Source organism: Bos taurus, chromosome 6, assembly GCF_002263795.3.
Source record: "Bos taurus isolate L1 Dominette 01449 registration number 42190680 breed Hereford chromosome 6, ARS-UCD2.0, whole genome shotgun sequence".
Lineage (NCBI taxonomy): Eukaryota > Metazoa > Chordata > Mammalia > Artiodactyla > Bovidae > Bos > Bos taurus.
The window spans coordinates 29818926-29827206 of NC_037333.1; the positions used below are offsets into that span (position 1 = coordinate 29818926).

The following is an 8281-nucleotide window of genomic DNA, read 5'->3' on the forward strand; positions in this document are numbered from 1 at the left end:
CAGGACATTTCCCATGATTTTCCCAAAACAATAATTAGGAGAGCTGTCACTAGGATCCTAAAAAAAGTATGTAAGAAAAACAGTTATTAGTTGGCAACAGTTTAGGACAGGGAGAAATTTCCTTAAGCGCTCTTTCAAATTATTTTCAAATACTTGTTAGCTAACTCCTCTCGTTACTGATGGAGCCTCTTGTGTTTCTCTCCAGAATCTAGGAGCCTTTTCTCAGGTGGATCTGCTTCACTGTGGATACATCTGATACATTCTCTTTATATGTCAGGGGCAGTAAGCAGCTCTCTTCTGTTTTCTTTCACTGGCACCTTTGTGTCTGCTCTGTCACTGACCTCACCTTGGTGAGAAGGAAACTAAGAACAATTCCTAATAACTCAAGGAAACCAGTGTTCTCATTCCGTGGAGAACAAATTGGAAGGGTCCAAGACCCAGATGAAGAGGTGCGGCTCAAAAGGAATAAGGCATCACACCAGACAACTTCCAGAGGATCTTCTCTGTGTCAAATAATCCGAACACCGCAAGGGACTGACAAATACGGAGCCCTGACAGAAACGGGAGAGTAGATGGATGGGTGCGGAGAGGAGAGAGTGAGACAAGGGGCAGAAAGTCAGCCTCTAAATGAGAGAGGCAAAAGTCTGGGAGGCTGGGTGGAAGATAAAGCGATAGGCAGGGTCACACTGAGAAACAGAAAAGACGATGACAAGAAAGAAACAGGGGGAAAGAGTGTGTGGGTGGGGAGAGGAAGAAAGAAATAGAGGGAGAATGGAAGGAAGAAGGCAGAGGAACATTGAGAACTTGTAAGAGAGCAACAGACAGGAAGAGGGGCCCCAGGGGCAGTGTCGCCAGGTCCCAGGCGACTGGACCGGCCCACTGCGCACTTTCTCCCGCCGCAGGCTGTCTCGGGAGGCAGCCGGGGCAGGTGGCTCCACACGGAGCTGGGGCCCCCAAGTCCAGTCTCGGCGGGCTCGGCGCCTCCAGCGGCGGCTAGGTTCCCCCGGTCTCCCCGACTCCAGGGTTGCCCTCCCGCCCGCCATCCCTCCGCTCCCTGGGCGCACAGGTCCCGACTCCCCGCCTCGGTGCGTCCCTCCTTCCCGACCCCGAGCACGTGTCCCACCCGCAGCCGCCTCTGCCCCCGGACTGAGGCACTGGGGCCGGGGATCCCGGCAGAGCCGCCCGCGCACAAAGCCCCCTGGGCGGCCGCCGCCGCCCCCACGGCGTGCGGCTAGCTCTCCGCTCATCGGCGAGCCCGCCCAGCCCTGCGCCCGGGTGCTGCCCGTCCCGCACCGCCTTCAGCCCGCCTGATCGCGCCGGCTTGGCTCGGCTCGGCTCCACGGCCCCCCGCACGCGAGCCGGGCTCCCGCCCTCCGGTCCTCTGCCCGCGCGCGCCTTACCCGCCGCCGCGCCCCGGCACTGGCGTCCTCGGCGCCGCCGCCCCGCAGTCCCGGGTCCCCGCCCGTCTCGGCGCCCCGCAGGCCCGCGCCCACTCCGCGCCCCGCGCACGGCCGCGCCGTCAACTTCTGGCCGCCGTGGCCGCTCTGCCGCCGCCTCGGGACTTTTTTTTTTTTTCCTCTCTCTCTAGCTCCTCTGCTGCCTCTGGAATTTTTTTTTTTTTTTTCACTTGCCCTCTCCAGCTCCCACTAGTGATTGGAGCCTGAGAGCCAAGTACTTAGCGGAGGGATTACACTTCTCGACGCACTTGGAGCTGCCCCAGCGCCGCCGCCTGTGTCTGGAAGGGCGAGCGGACTTGGGGAGCCGGCTGCCTCCCGCCCTTCTACTGCCCCGCATCCCCTGAATCGAGGCGGGGCACTTCCCAGCTCGGTCTGCTTCTCAGAGCCTCACCTCGGCTTCAATCACAGATGCTTTCTCGGTCATGTGTAAGAAGGGGTTTTTAAAAAAAAAAAAAAAAAAAAAGTTTGAGGAACAAAGGTGGGATTACTGTACACTGAGAGCTTGGAAGGGGCTCCCAAAACTGATCTAGCGCAGTGGACTGAAACTCATCAAGGCCATTGACACTTTGGAGAAGTTGATAAAAACTTTAAAACACCTCGTAAAAAGTACACTTACACGGCAAATTATGCCTGCAGTTTTGGACGAGGAGTGTAGGAACCCTGAAACAGGTGGGCCTCCTAGGGAAAAGAAATATTTCCTTTCTTCACATATTTTAAAATTGTCAAAAACAAAAAAGGAAACATCTTCCATTTGTATTTGATGAAATTTTACAATCAGCATGTTTACTTCAGGAAAGTATGTAACTTCTTTACTTTGTTATTTCCTTGCTAAATCTTTAAGTGTTGAAGTATTTTCTAAGGAGGTAAATATAAATTAAGCTAGTCTTTCAGGAACCTTGGGGATAAGAGTTAACTTTTTAAAATCAGCTCTTTTGTCCACAGTATTTTACAGGGAGACATCTAATAACTTCCAAATACTTTTTTCCTCCCAGTGTCTTTCAGTTATTTACCCTCCAGAATTAATTTCCTCCTTTTGTAAAATTTTTCCATCTTCCATATATATTGATAAACCTTCTCTAGGCACCAAGGGTGTGATTCAAATCATTTAATACCATTTCACTCTGATGTAGTTTTCCAACTTTTTTCATATGTCTCTATTGTCTAATTCTTAGCCTACCATTTTCTTTTCACCTCCTCCCTTTTCTTAAATTATTCCCATTAAATGATTTTATGCTAAACATTAAATACAATCCTTTGAACTTATAAGAAATTCAACTATATATAAATACATTTTATGCAACTCCCACTCAAGAGCAGGTGATGTATCATCCAGGATACATCCATGATACATCCTGGATGTATCATCCAGGCATGTATTGATGAGCCTGTAAAATGTAGGCATATTTTCCCCCAAAGACATGTTAAGGTCCCCACAGAAGTCTATTTGCCCCCAATACATATCTGGACCATGATATTATCAGGATTAACCTGCGTTCTGGTTCTTGGTGCCAGACTGAATGAGGAAAGTTCTGCTGAGTATAACACTAGAAATTTTCCAAAACATTTGTCATTGGCATCGCCTCACCCCTCTTACTCAACCCACATTCTAGTCCTTAGTACAAGTAATCATCTTACTCTCCCCAGAATCCCAAGGTAGAATCCACACATTTTACCCTTACCAAATTCTCTGTGCTCCTAAATTACCTTCCTCAGTGTCCTCAAATTTCCTATCATCTCCATCTTCTGACATTAACTAGGTTTAAAGAGGAAATAAATCTGATTGAATCGATCCCCTCTACTGTGTGAATTACTGGTAACTTTGATTTGACTATTTTTTCCTCTTAAGAGTTTCAATCCTCACAAACTACTGTGAAATAAATGACACATTAAAGAAGTTTTGGAGCAGAGAGTGTGTGGGTTACGGTACAGCTTTTCAGAAACTGTGCTAAGAATGGACTCAAATCTATTCAGCAAATATCCTTGCAAACAAACAGTATACTGGACGTAACACACTAATTCAAAGAGTATATGCATCTCTGGGTAGGGAAGACAGATTAAATAACATACTTTTAAAATTCCAAATCAGAGGAATGAAGAAATCTAAAAAATTTTTAAAAAGCACTCTGGGTGAGAGAGAATCAGAGAGGACAGTAAAGGAAACTGAAGTACACCTTGGAAGGTAGCATTTCAATAGGCAGGGATGAGGAATCTGGGGTATAAGCTATTCAACAATCTACTTTCACTGAGTACCCATGGTATGCCATGCACTGGTGTCTCAGATTTTAAATTCTGTCTGTCCCTTCTTGAAACCTGTAAGAGACAACATACATACATACATATTTTTTAAATTAGAATATTCTGAGAGAAATACAGTAATTAGTATATGAATGTACATCTACTGGTACACAGGAAAAGGAACTATTCTGCTTGGGAATGGCAGGAAAAACTGCAGGGAACAGCCACATTTTATCAGGGCCCTGAAGGATCTTCAGAGACCAAAAAGCGGCTAGACAGAGAATAAGCATTCTAAGCAAAGGGAACAGAATGAAAAAGCATAGTACACTTAGGGCACAGCTTGGTAGCTCAGTGCTGCTACCCAAGTTATCAGGAGAAGGTACAAGAGATGAATCTCAGTGTTCAGGAATGACCTGGTCAGATAAGCCAATGAAATAGATTTTTCCTTATCAGGTGATGTGGAAGCAATGAAGATTTTTAAACCAAGGAATTAAATAGTGGACTGGGACTTTCAGAAGATCATTTTGAAGTACCTAGAGAAGGAGAAATGGAAGCACAGAACCAGTTAGGGGTCTGCTGTGTAAAGAGAAAAGATCCGAACCAAGATAATGATGTGGCTACCAAGATCACCAGCAGACTTGGAAAAATACTTTATCTCAAGTACATTGAGCTGTAGAAGCATATTCCTTGGCCTTGCAACCTGGGCTGGTGGTCCTTTTAAAGGCAACAGGGACCACTCAGGGAGAAGCTGTTGAGAAGAGGAAGGAAAGGCTACTTGGTGAGATGACAAATCTAAGAAAAAGCACAGTTTCTCTTTTTATCCAAATGTAAAGGTAAAGGAAAAGTTCCTAGGATCTCAGGAGAGGACCCCAGGGCAGCAAAAGCAAGAACTCTCATGGAATTTGCTGGCTTATTTCCCATTGAATAAGACATTTACCCAGCTCTGTTGGACTCAAACCTATTTGTGGAATTTACATGCAACTGAATAGGATACACGTGAGAAAGTGATTTGGTAAGCTTGTTTCTGTGATCTCAGCCTCCCTTTTTCCCAACTGTTTCCTCTTCATGGATTTCGCTACTTCCACATCTTTACCTCTTCCATTTCCCCCCTTCCATAACTATAAGGGATCTGACCATTATTATTTTATCCTAAGAAAGGTATACCATCATAAGTAACATTCTGGAGTGTGTGTTTTTAAGTTATTTCTCCCTAGATGTGGCATAAAATAGTCTCTTTCTTGAGTTATCTTAGGAATTAGATGAAAGAAATATTCCAGAAAAAGAAATCTTTTTCTTTCCCTATAATTCATACTACTGTGGTTTTCTTAGAATCCACTACTAATGCAGTGACTACATACACAAAATACGAGATTAAACCTCTCAACTGGAGTATTTAAACCCAACTTAAAAATGTAAATACTGGCAACATGTATAGCTTCTATAATAGAAGCCCAATTTATTAATTACTGTGTGCTGGGCATACTACAAAGTACTTTATACATATGAACACATTTCAATCTATAATAAGGTAGGTACTATTTTCTTCCCAATCTTACGAATGAGGAAATTGAGTCACAGAGAAGTTAGCATGCTGAAGGCCACGCTACCAAGTGGGAGAGCTAAGATATGAACCCAGGCAATGTCACTACAGCACCTCAGGCTTATTCGGCATTACTAAACTACTCGAGCAGTAAGCACATTTTTAAGTATCCAATGATCAGATACGAGACAAAAATACCTAAAGATCTTGAATGTTAGATAAGCTGTGATTCAGATCCTAGAACGCATGGAAAAGTAAAGCACTTGAGTCCTTTATATTTTGTTAAACAGTTTCCCAAGCTTCTTAGAGACTAGCACCTGGGCTAAAAGCCGACGATGCCAGGAACGTGGGAAGCAGTAGGGTCTGCGGCTTTTGAAATGTCGCTCTCTGGGTCAGCATTTAAAGCTTTTGGCTAGGCCAGCTGCCAAACTGTAAACTTCCTGAGGATCCCTTTCTTGTCTTTCACTACTCTCTGCAACCACATGTTTTTTTAAAACACAACCACTTTTGCTAGCTAGATATGAGTGTATTTAGCACAAGTCAGAAGTTTTCACATGGGATAGCAGATTACACCATAAGGTAGTGAGAGTCCCTTCCTAAGCTTTCAGGCTGAGGCGGAGATGGAATATTGTGGAAAAGGTTCCTACAGTGGGTAGGAAGGAAAGTCAAAAATCTCTAAGACCCCTCTCTACTTTCCAAGTCTATATTTAATGTAGTTAGGTTAGTAACTTAAAATAGTAACACAAATACAACATAAATATGACATATATAATTCACATAAGTATTAAGGCTCATAGTACTGAAATGGCTATTAAATAACTTTAATATGAATGAATATGTTGATAATTCACTGATGCATGTCTGTGATAATCTCACAATTAAAATACACAGATTACTTCCATACTGTATCCTGAAACATCTACTGTATTTTCTGCTGTTCTATTTATTTAAAACAACTGTGATTACATACAGGAAAAAGGCAGATTCAAGTTCTATAACTAGAACTAAATTCATTTTGTCTACTATGTAAGTTCAAGAAAAATAGAATTTCTCAATTGAAACAGAAATAAACCATGAAAAAAATCTGAAGTAGAAATGCTAAAATGATTTTACTTTCTTTTACTGTCAGCATTGTTCCAATTTTTCTTAATAAAAGCAGATATAATATATACCTATTTATATGCTGCCAAATTATCCAGGGCCTGATATAAATTAATCCCTTTGAAATTGGATTTGAATACAATGTTATTGCATTTCAATTTTTAAAAATTTCTACAGCCTGAGCATCTTTTCTTTCTGAACCACTCTGACCCATACACCTACATAATTCCTAAAACTGAAAAATTAGGAAAAAATTCTGCAATGAAACTTATAAAAATTTTTACGTCTGTTTCTTTGGAGCCTCATGTTCCCAATGGTTTTTTCCTTCTAAAATGATTTGCCAGCCTTGGAACCTCTTGGTGTTTTCATGACTCACAGTATATTTACAGCATGTATCTCAGGAAGAAATACACGGCGACTATTTCCTTTTATACTAGACAAAAGAAAAGTTAGGAAATGAAAACATATGAAGAGCAAATCTCCAATTAAACTACCTGAAAAGCCTATTCTTTCCGTCATATATTCTCCAATAAACAGAACTGCTTTAAGCTAGTGAAGTTTAACCTCTGTTCCAGGAATTCAGAGTTTTGTGCCTTACATGTCAATAAATTCATAAAGATTTAACACTGTGTTAATGTCAGAACAATATTGAATATAACCCTGTGAACTAAAAGATGACATTTTACGAAGTTCTTATTAACATTACTAATTACAAGAATATCTATGCTTTAAAATCACATAATGTGAAGACATCAATACTGGAACACTGAAAGCTATTCAGATTTCTATACCACAAAATCAAATAGCTAGGTTGATTATTTCTAGGGCATACTGCAGGGTAAAGCCACAGCTTTCCTGGGCAGTCTTCAATAAATCCTGGAAATTTCACACTACTATTAATGGAAAGGAAAAATGACAGAACTGAAGTTTAAGGAGGAAAGGACTAAAGAGAAAACAAGTCCTCCAAGTAACAAAAAATAGCAAGAATGAGGAAGCAAAAGGTCAAGGAGGAAACAAGAAAAAATTACGTTCTAAAATAGCTCTTTTCAGGGCTTCCCTGGTGGCTCAGTGTAAAGAATCTGCCTGCCAATGCAGGAAACTCGGGTTTGATCCCTGATCTGAGAAGATCCCACATGCCACAGAGCAACTAAGCCTTTGAGCCACAACTATTGAATGAATGTGTGCTTGAGAGTCTGGGAGCTGCAACTATTGAGCCCATGTGCTACAAGTGAAGCCCTGTGCCCTAGAGCCGGTGCTCCACAACAAACGGAACCACTGCAAGGAGAAGTCCACGCTCGGCAACTGTACAAGAGTCCACACAGCAGCAAAGACCCAGCACCGTCAAAAATAAATACAATTAGAAAATATCTCTTTTCTTTTGGCAGAATTCTGTTTTAGCACACAGCATTTGTGATTTTGTCGAGTAGCACCATTCATTAAGTTGAGCTAGACATTAAGTCTGAACACATGAAATGTGGATGATCTTGTGACGCACTTGCTTACAAAATGGTGGGATTCTCCTCTGCCTACAAATTATGCATCCCAATAGAAACTTCAGGGCTCATCACAACCTGACTTCAGCATCCCATGCCAGCCACATCTCTTGCCAAACACTCCAGCCTCCAAGGCTGCTTGTCAAGTATCTTCTCACTTCCCACCATCTCTCCCTCCTGGTATATCATCAGGCCCCCTGACTGCTATCCCTTCCTCATCTGAGGTTCACCTTCTAGGTCCCAGTCAAATGTCTTTTTTCCTTCCCACAAAACATGTTTTTATTTCCCCATGCATATTAGTCACATCTTCTCAAGCTTTGGCACTACCACTCTCATATTTTATACCTTTTTATATTCTTAACATAGCACAGTGTCTAGTAATAATAGATGTTCCATGTATCTTTGCTGTTAAAGGAAGACAAAACTATGAAATCTCACAATTATGTCAGACTCAT

At 42.3% G+C, this 8281-nt stretch overlaps 1 protein-coding gene across 3 annotated transcripts in view; it reads right to left on the reverse strand.

Annotated features, from left to right (window-relative positions):
- BMPR1B (bone morphogenetic protein receptor type 1B) overlaps positions 1-1496 on the reverse strand; it is a 449057-nt gene extending 447561 nt beyond the window's left edge. For all 3 annotated transcript variants that reach the window (XM_059887383.1, XM_059887375.1, XM_059887365.1), the window contains exon 1: positions 1401-1496. The gene's annotated coding sequence lies outside the window, so the exon portion shown is untranslated. The remainder of the gene's footprint in view (positions 1-1400) is intronic.
- Between the last annotated feature and the right edge of the window lie 6785 nt (positions 1497-8281).